Consider the following 10811-nt stretch of genomic DNA (forward strand, 5'->3'; position numbering starts at 1 on the left):
GCTTCTTTTCTCCACAACAATGTTTTGTGTAGTGTTCTTCTTGGTTCCACTCTTGTATCGATGTAGCATCTGTCTGATGCAGACCTCCATATATAGACAAGTACTGCTGCCCATTAGATCCTTGTGCTGTACTCATGCCTCTTTTCCTGATTTCCTGACGACAGGTGACTGATCAAAGTACCAGCGCAGAACTGAGTTCCAAAGCTCCCCTCTATCAAGAATTTGAAACACCATTTCTAGTCTACTCGGCTATAGGTTCATATTACTTACACACCCTGAGAAGCTGTGGATGTGAAGCCATTTGAATAATGCAACAGCAACCACTACACTAACCTACGTATTAGTTTTCTATCTGCATCTGAGGTAGATGTTCTCCTCTCCCACTGATCTATTCACCTGTCTGGTAGTGCAGTGGCTTATGGGTACTGACAGGAAAAGGGGGACTGTAAATCAGACCTGTGGTGGACCTGTAGTCTAATTAAATATTCTCCCTGGTGAGCCACAGGCTTATTAGTGATAAGCTCACCACAAGAGAGAAGAGAAATGAACACAAAATATATTAATAAATAAATCATATTAAAGGCCCCTACTGTTCAAAACAAAGTTAGAGTTCAAAGGGTGCCATTTGAAATTAATGAATGGTGTGCACTTAGGATCTTTGTAGAGCAGCACTGGGTGAATTAGCTCTAGACTACTACCTGAGAGATAATGATAGAGATAATGTTTAGTCCCTGAGCGATAATAATATAGAACATAAAGTGTGTGTGTCATAGACAACGGGCTATTTTGTTTACCATGGTTATGTATGGATGCTGTCTGGATGCTGTTACCATTATTGTTGTTTTGTTTTTCCCCCGATAATTCTTAAACAAGCATCATACATTGGACGCTCTTTTCTATGTAATTAGATACTCTTAGATTTGGGTGATACAAGGATACAGGAGGAGGGAGAGTATAGTGAACAAGAGAACAGCAGATCCGATTGTGTTGTTTTATTCTACGATCAATTCTGGAAACGGAGGTTTTTAAAGATTAAATGCCATGTTTCATCATTCCATATGGAATAGAATAATTAAAGTCATAATATGCTGTTTGAACAACTTACATAATGATTGTAGGTAGGGTAAGGGCTTGTCAAGCTCAAAATGACTAAAGCCAGTAAGAATAAGCTTGATAAGAGACTCTTGCTTTGAAGAGACTCTTGCTTTGGTGTGACTCAGTTTGCAGTGGACAATAAGTATAGGGAAAACCCCAGGTTTATTTACGTCAAATGCTGGTTGTTGTCAGGCAATATTAGCTACTGTTTCCACTTTGGTGAAGAATATTTTAATTTAATCTCCATCCCACTGGGCACAGATGTCAATTCAACGTCTATTCCACGTTGGTTGAATGTTATTTCAATGACATGGCATTGGCAGCACTAATGATGACACACCTATGGCCACTGCTCTGCATGTGACTTCCTTTGACTAATCCCCAGCAGAGGAGAGTTCCTAAAGGCATATAATTAGAATAAATAGAACAGGCACTCCCATTCAGGTCAATTATACCATAATGGACAGTGGTTCCAAGCCTGTTCTACTCATTCTATTTCTATGCTTAAAGTTTGTTCCTCTTCTGTTACGTCACATCAATGTGAAATATGGCCATCATAATGAACGGTTCAGGTTAACCAGAAAAATTTGGCGAGTATAGAAACAATCTAATCACTCTAATGAGCTCTTTTCAGCCTGCCACCCATGATGTTGAGTCTCAAATGGCACCCTATTCCCCTACATAGCGCTCTACTTTTGATCAAGGCCCATTGAGCACAAAATAAGTCATGCAAGCACAGACTGTGGGCTGATTTCCGGGACAGAGTTGTAGTGATTTATGGTTCTGTGGAATCCTTGCGATGGTTGACCCATGGAGAACCAATAGGAACCTGCTGTCTATAGGTGACATTTATCCCTACATGGCCCTCCTTTCCCGAGTTACCGAATTAGACGCAAGGAAACCTGTTCCTGACCTATGAACGTGTTCCTGACCTATGAACCTGTTCCTGACCTAATGAACCTGTTCCTGACCTAATGAACCTGTTCCTGACTAATGAACTGTTTCCTACTGAATTTGAACTGTTCCTGACCTATGAACGTGTTCTGACTATGAACTGTTCCTGACCTAATGAACCTGTTCTGACTAAACCTGTTCTGACCTAATGAACCTGTTTTGACCTAATGAACCTGTTCCTGACCTGTATGAACCTGTTCCTGACCTATGAACCTGTTCCTGACCTAATGAACCTGTTCCTGACCTAATGAACCTGTTCTGACTAATGAACCTGTTCCTGACCTAATGAACCTGTTCCTGACCTAATGAACCTGTTCCTGACCTAATGAACCTGTTCCTGACCTAATGAACACTCAGAAGTAATTAATTAACTTGAGAGGGATGGATGATGGACTACTCCAGTAGAAATGCTCTTCAGAGTCAGACTCGTTCTTTGTTAAAGCTATCCCCCCCTTTCAAGCCCAAACTCCTCATACTCCCACTAGGCCAGACAGAGCCTTAAAGGGTGATTGCAATGTCTCACCCATTCCATGTCAACTACGACATGCTATAATTAAGGGAAGACATCAGTCCAGTCCAGTCCCAATGTGGACAGCTCCTCGCCCATTCTGCACCTATGTGAACTGTTCCAAGATGGACAAATTCCATATTGTGCCCCAGTTTACATCTCCAAAGTTTTGATAAGGTTATTAATAATATATATATATTGGTGCATATATATATATATACAAAAGTATGTGGACACCCTTCAGATTAGTTGATTTGGCTATTTCAGCCATACCTGTTGCTGACAGGTGTAAAAAAATCGAGAACACAGCCATGCAATCTCTATAGACAAACATTGGCAGTAGAATGGTCTTACTGAAGAGCCGAGTGGTAAAGCCCGTAGCGCATAAAAATTGCCTGTAACACTCACTACCGAGTTCCAAACTGCCTCTGGAAGCAATGTCAGCATAAGTAAGGTTTGTAGGGAGCTTCATGAAATGGGTTTCCATGGCCGAGCAGCCGCACACAAGCCTAAGATTACCATGTGCATTGCCAAGCGTCGGCCTGAGTGGTGTAAAGCTCACCGTCATTGGAGTCTGGAGCAGTGGAAATGCGTTCCCTGGAGTGATGAATCACACTTCACCATCTGGCCGTCCGACGGACAAATCTGGGTTTGGCTTGGCCCCTTAGGCGAGGTCCATACAGAAATGGTTTGTCAAGATCGGTGTGGAAGAACTTGACTGGCCTGCACAGAGCCCTGACCTCAACCCCATCGAAAACATTTGGGATGAATTGGAACTCCGACTGCGAGCGTGGCCTAATGGCCCAACATCAGTGCCCGACCTCAATAATGCTCTTGTGGCCGAATGGAAGCAAGTTCCCGCAGCAATGTTCCAACATCTAGTGGAAAGCCTTCCCAGAAGCGTGGAGGCTGTTATAACAGTAAAGAGGGGACCAAATCCATGTTAATACCCATGATTTTGGAATGAGATGTTCGACAAGCAGGTGTCCATATGCTTTTGGTCATGTAGTTTACATACACATTACTGTTATCAAAGTAAGATGCCGTAAATAGACTTCCTTATATGGCTTTCCATTAAAAGTGTACAGCTCCCATGGGATCTTATCCCCAAACTAATTCAACAATGCACATGCCGGTGGTACACTACACCCATGGCTACATGGGTAATATATGCAAACCCTGACATTTCATCCCTCCAGTATTGTTTTACTTGGAAATAGGAATTCCTGGAGGTCCTCCAAGATGTGCTTCAATAAACGTAATTGTATGGGGCTGAATCAATTATCTAGACCAAGTCAGTTGGATCATGTTGATACTTTTAAGAGTTTTTAAAGATATTCCTTGACTGCTGGATGCAGTAATATGTGAAATATTTGGACCTAATACAGCACTTTTTGTGAGCAAAAGCCATCTTGCTTTAGATAATGACCAAGAAATGGCAATGATAATTTCATATGAGAGATTAACTAAATGGGCTTTCTGTCTGTGTGAAGACTCATCTCTCTCGTCCTCTCTCATTGATTTTCAATATTACGGGGGGAAGCTGCGTTTCCTTTTATTCACTTAAAAAATATATTTGACTTCCTCATTTGCAATTCTAATCAGATGATCAAAAAGTCGACTCTTTAGTATTTCGACCAAACATTGCTTTCGTCTTTTTGCAGCTGGAATATTTTCCACTTCCTCTGCCTAGGCATGGGGTGCATTATGACGGTGATCGGTAGAACCATAGAAATATACTTTTTTTTAGTTCTGCAGGAAGAACGCAATACGTTACAGATACACTTTAACTCACTGTCTAAGCTGGTAAAGAAAGAAACATGAGCTTTCCTTACTCACTTCCGCACAATCTGAGGCTATTTCTCACACTGTCATTTTCACACTATTAACATCTACTCATGTAAACACCTATTTTTCTATAATGAGATGCCATGACATTAATGGAGTTCTTGCTTTCCTCCAATATTAGCTCACACCATCTGTTATCCTTGAAGTATCCTTGTCACGGGCTTGTTTCAAATGACTTAAACACCAACTTAAATGCTCCCAGTAATTATCCTTATTGTTGTCAAGCAACCTGGTCTCAGATAAAGATACAGTATAATACTATATGTAATAGTAATATATGCCATTTAGCAGACACTTTTATCCAAAGCAACTTATAGTCATGCGTGCATACCAATGATGTATATAAACCCTGGATTGCTGATGCTATGTACTGGGCAATGAGAGGCTTTGAAGCCACGGTCAGCCATATTGGAACTTTCAAAACATTATACTTTAAGGAAAATGTTTTTATATACTTCAGTTTTTTATGTTTAGCCCACATGATATAATTTAAAAGTATGCACTAAGGTGTCTGTAATATAATGCATGTGGCAAAAACAATACATTAATAAATACATTTATGTAGCTTCCAAAATATTTTTTACAATGGTGCCATGATGGAGGCATGGTGGCTTCAAAACAGCACCACCTATTGGTCATCTAGTTTATATATAAATCATTGGGGCATAAATGTTACGCATGGGTGGTCCCGGGAATCAAACCCACTATCCTTGCATTACAAGCACCTTCCTCTACCAACTGAGCTACCGAGGACTGTCTGGGTGTAGTTGTTTTTATATACAGCGTGTGACCTGCACATGGTGCCGGAGGGGACCAGGCTCCTAACCAACTGTGCTATTTTGTTAGTTTTTTTGTGTTACTTGTAACTTATTTTTTTCCTTAATTTGTACATAATGTTGCTGCTACCATCTCTTATGACCGGAAATAATTTCTGGAAATCAGAACAGCGATTGATCACCTCGAACTGGATGAAGATTCTTTCTTTAACGCGATGGATATACTGCTTTCTCGGTAACGGGCCCAAATCCCCGTCATTTGCGTGAAGAAAAGATGGAGAAAAGGGGGGGAGTTCGGGCTGCCTTCTGAGAAACCTCCACTGCCATCCGTTCTATCGGACAACGTACAATCGTTGGAAAACAAAATGGATGATATATGATCAAGATTATCCTACCAATGGGACATTAAAAACTGTAATATCTTATGTTTCACCAAGTTGTGGCTGAACGACGACATGGATAATGTAGAGCTGGCGGGATTTTCTATGCATCGGCAGGACAGAGAAGCTACGTCTGGTGTCTATTTGTCAATAACAGCTTGTGCGCAATGTCTAATATTAAAGAAGTCTCGAGGTATTGCTCATCTGAGGTAGAGTACCTTATGATAAGCTGTAGACCACACTATCTACCAAGAGAGTTCTCATCTATATTATTTGTAGCCGTCTATTTACCACCACAATCCAATGCAGGCACTAAGACCGCACTCAACAAGCTCTATAAGGCCATAAGCAAACAAGAAAATGCTCATCCAGAAGAGGCCCTCCTAGTGGCCGGGGACTTTAATGCAGGGAAACTTAACCTCTACAGGATCGGTGTCACCCCCACGGGATGGTTGAGCTAACGTGCGCTGATGTGATTAGCATGAGGTTGTAAGTAACAATAACATTTCCCAGGATATAGACATATCTGATATGGGCAGAAAGCTTACCATGCTATTGTTTGAGGAGAGTGCACAGTTATGAACTTTAAAATGTATTAATAAGCCAATTAGGCACATTTGGGCAGACTTGATACAACATTTTGAACAGAAATGCAATGGTTCATTGGAGCAGTCTAAAACCTTGCACATACACTGCTGCCATGTAGTGGCCAAAATCAAAATTGCGCCTAAACTGGAATAATAGATTGTGGCTTTTCTCTTGCATTTCATAGATGATGCATAATCTGTTACCAGATCTAATGTGTTATATGCTCCTACATTAATTTCACATTTCCACAAACTTCCAAGTGTTTCCTTTCAAATGGTATCAAGAATATGCATATCCTTGCTTCAGGTCCTGAGCTACAGGCAGTTAGATTTGGGTATGTCATTTTGGGCAATATTTTTGAAAAGGGTCTGATCCTTAAGAGGTTTTAAATCCGTTTTTACCTAATTTCTACCAGCATGTCACATGTAATACCAGAGGGAAAAAACTCTAGACCACCTTTACTCTACAAAAAGAGACGCATACAAAGCTCTCCCTCCATTTGGCAAATCTGACTATAATTCTACCCTCCTGATTCCTTTTAACAAGCAAAAACTAAAGCAGGAAGTACCAGTAACTTGCTCAATACGAAAGTGGTCAGGATGCTACGCTACAGTGGCTTTGAGGAGTATACCACTTCAGTCATCGACTTCATCAACAAGTGCATCGATGACATCGTCCCCACAGTGACTGTACGTGCATATCCCAACCAGAAGCCATGGATTACAGGAAACATCCGCATCGAGCTAAAGGCTATAGCTGCCACTTTCAAGGAGCGGGACACTAATCCGGACGCTTATAAGAAATTCCACTACGCCCTCAAATGAACCATCAAACAGGCAAAGCGTCAATACAGGATTAAGATTGAATCTTACTACACCGGCTCTGACGTTTGTCGGATGTGGCAGGGCTTGAAAACTATTTAGGACTACAAAGCGAAATCCAGATCCGAGCTGCCCAGTGATGCAAACCTATCAGACGAGCTAAATGCCTTTTATGCTCGCTTCGAGGCAAGCAACACTGAAGCATGCATGAGAGTACCAGCTGTTCCGGATGACTGTGTGATAAGACTCTCGGTAGCCGATGTGAGCAAGACCTTCAAACAGGTTAACATTCACAAAGCCGCGGGGCCAGATGGATTACCAGGACGTGTACTCAAAGTATGTGCGGACCAACTGGCAAGTGTCTTCACTGATATTTTCAACCTCTCCCTGACCGAGTCTGTAATACCTTCAAGCAGACCACCATAGTTCCTGTGCCCAAGGAAGCAAGAACACCAAGGTAACCTGCCTAAATGACTACCGGCCCGTAGCACTTACGTCGGTAGCCATGAAGTGCTTTGAAAGGCTGGTCATGGCTCACATCAACAGCGTCATCTCGGATACCCTAGACTCACTCCAATTTGCATACCGCCCCAACAGATCCACAGATGACGCAATCTCAATTGCACTCCACACTGCCCTTTCCCACCTGGACAAAATGAACACCTATGTGAGAACGCTGTTCATTGGTTACAGCTCAGCATTAAACACCATAGTGCCCTCAAAGCTCATCACTAAGCTAAGGACAGTGGGACTAAACACCTCCCTCTGCAACTGGATCCTAGACTTCCTGATGGGCCGCCCCCCAGGTGGTAAGGGTAGGCAACAACACATCTGCCATGCTGATCCTCAACACGGGTGCCCCTCAGTGGTGCGTGCTTAGTCCCCTCCTGTACTCCCTGTTCACCCACAACTGCATGACCAAACACGACTCCAACACCATCATTAAGTTTGCTGACGACACAACAGTGGTAGGCCTGATTACCGACAACGAGGAGACAGCCTATAGGGAGGAGGTCAGAGACCTGGCAGTGTGATGCCAGGACAACAACCTCTCCCTCAATGAGAGCAAGACAAAGGAGCTGATCGTAGACTACAGGAAAAGGCGGGCCGAACAGGCCCCCATTAAGGGCTTGTAAGTAAACATTTCACGGTAGTAAGGTCTACCTGTTGTATTCGGCGCATGTGACAAATAAAGTTTGATTTGATTTGATTTTATCTTATCAGCTAGCCTGGCTTAGCCTCTGCCCAGGACTGATAGGCAAAAGTCTGGCAAATGACAGATCTTTATTTCTCCAATTATCCCTCTGTGCAGGGTGTCCTTTCCCTGTTTCACACTCCGGCAACATTCCAGATGGCTTTGTTAAGTTGGATGGGGCCTTGGCTGGCTCACTGCCAGACACCTAAAGATGACTCTGTACTCTGTAAACAGTGCTTAGCAGAGGTTATGATTACTAAACACCCTCCAGGCATTCCGTTAGAAAGTGTCCTGGAGGCAGAATTTAGCGATTTCCCCTTAGATAGGCCAGCTACAAAGTCAAAATTGTCTATATTATAACAATTCATGAATTCATCATTCTTAATTTAAGGTTAAGGTTACGCATTAGGGTTAACAGTATGGTTAAGGTTAGGGTTAAGGTTAGTGTTAGATTTAAAATCTGATTTTATTACTTTGTGACTGTGCCAGCTAGAACATGATTCATGACAAAAAAACGCAAACCTGCTTAGAAATTGTTCTTCTTTGCACTGCACAGCAGCTTTGTCTCTCCTCTGCATTCCCATGATGCAGTGGTTGTAACCTTTCTCTCTCTCTCTTGCTCCTGTGTGTCTTTGATCATGGGTAACCTTTTGGACTATTAAGTCTCCTCACATATCAGATATGTTTCCTTTCAATGGCAATCATGTTGGCGTCCAAGAATCGTTTCACTGCCTTGGTTTTCAGAGGGCTGCTACAGGGGTGCTGCACTGTAGTTGACCTTGTGCTCCAACCTTAAGGTGACTGTATTTATGTGTGTCTCGGGGGGGTTGGTATAATGCAGAGAGACATGTTTCCTTTTCCTGTGGACATAGACAATAAAGTAATCATCTCTCTTAATTGTGAGTGAAAAATACAGATACTAGGAGAAAGATCTGGTTTAGTACAGTGTCAAATGGTTTGAGTCATTCTAACCTCATTTTAAAATCCATGAAGAGTTATAGTAGCTAATTCCACAAGTCATCCCGACTTGTAGCAGGCCTGAAATTAATATCCTACTAGACTAGACCACGCACACACTGCCCCGGATAACATCACCTAATCCAATGTAACGCAACATGATGCTAACAAGTCCCCTGCTTGCCTGACACTCCCAAGGAGATGTTTCCTGTTTAGAGCACTCAACACTTAGCTGCTCCGCCACTGGGTCGGGTCACCAAGGTTAATGGATTCTGATCCGAATGGCACCATATTCCCTACATAATGCAATACTTTTGCCAAGGGCCCACAGGGCTCTGGTCAAATGTAGTGCACTATTTAAGAGACGCAGCCCTGTGCTTTTAACGTCTTGCTGGAGTGCACCCACAACTTGTCGTCCTCAGTTCCCTTCCTTTCAGACCTTTAGTTACATCTTTATGAGATTGTGATTCATTACCGTAACAGCATTCATCAAAGCTGTGTAGTAGTCCAATGTCTTTTTACTTGCTTTGATACCTATCTGGAGCAGGTCGCATACGGGCAGCCTTTCCTGGGAGGAGGGATGGAATAGTAAATATAGTGATTGTGTGAGATTCAAATCTCTACAGCTGAAAAATATTTTATTAATAGATTATAACGTGTATACAGAATCTACTCAATATTGTCCATTTAAAATCTTTTTTTTTTTTACAGGCCAAATATGTGTGAATAATGTTTTCCACCATCGCTCCAAAAGACCTACACCACTGTGATAAAGAACTTTTCAAATTGTCAGTGTGTTATCATTCTATCAGAGTTTTTCAATGCATGAAGGAGAGCGCCACCCGGTGAGAGGTGGATCCATAGAGTTGCTAGTAAAAGGTGGATGGAAAAACTACCCTAGGTCCCCGGTAAGAGGGCGATGGATCAGTAGAAGACAACGGTAAAGAACACAGGCTTATTGCCAGCCTAAACACACACCAGCATAACAGGAGGAGAGGAGTGATGTGTGAAGATAATATCTGATGTGAAGCGTGATGTGTGGTATTTTAGGCGGTGACGCAAACACACTAAAGGAGACCAGAGTAAATGTGTCCAGGGGTGATAGTCCTTGGATGGAGAAGTCCAGAGGTGAAAGGGAACAGCACAGAGACAGAAGAGCATCCGCTCTCTCTGTGCAGCTGGAGGAGACTGAGGTCAGAGCAGCCTGAATTGGTCCAAACCAGGTAATTGGCTTGGATAATCACCAGATGTCAACCAATCAGAGGTCAGTTGACCAAGGTCAGGGAGGTGAGGGAGTTCAACAGCCAGACACCTTGGCACCGGAATGAGGAGGGGTGTCATAGTGGGCAGTAGACAGCTCTTAGTTTTGGGGGAGCCACAGGGAGTTTTTCACATGTGTCATTCAGTCAATTGGCCTTGCTGTACATGTACAGTGGTTATAAAGTACTTAAACAAACTCACGAGGAAACCTGAGTGGGACTTGCATCTACGACATGATATCTGTCAGTTCAAGGAGTGCCGGATTTAGGTATAGGTGACATGGGGATTTAGGTATAGGTGACATGGGGATTTAGGTATAGGTGACATGGGCAGCCGCCCCGATCTCAGGTCTCCCCACCGAAAGCCCGAGGTAGGGGGAGCGGGGCAATCTATCAAATAGCGCACCTAACTTTGTACAGCACAAATGCA

This window comes from Salvelinus sp. IW2-2015, linkage group LG14, assembly GCF_002910315.2.
Source record: "Salvelinus sp. IW2-2015 linkage group LG14, ASM291031v2, whole genome shotgun sequence".
NCBI lineage: Eukaryota > Metazoa > Chordata > Actinopteri > Salmoniformes > Salmonidae > Salvelinus > Salvelinus sp. IW2-2015.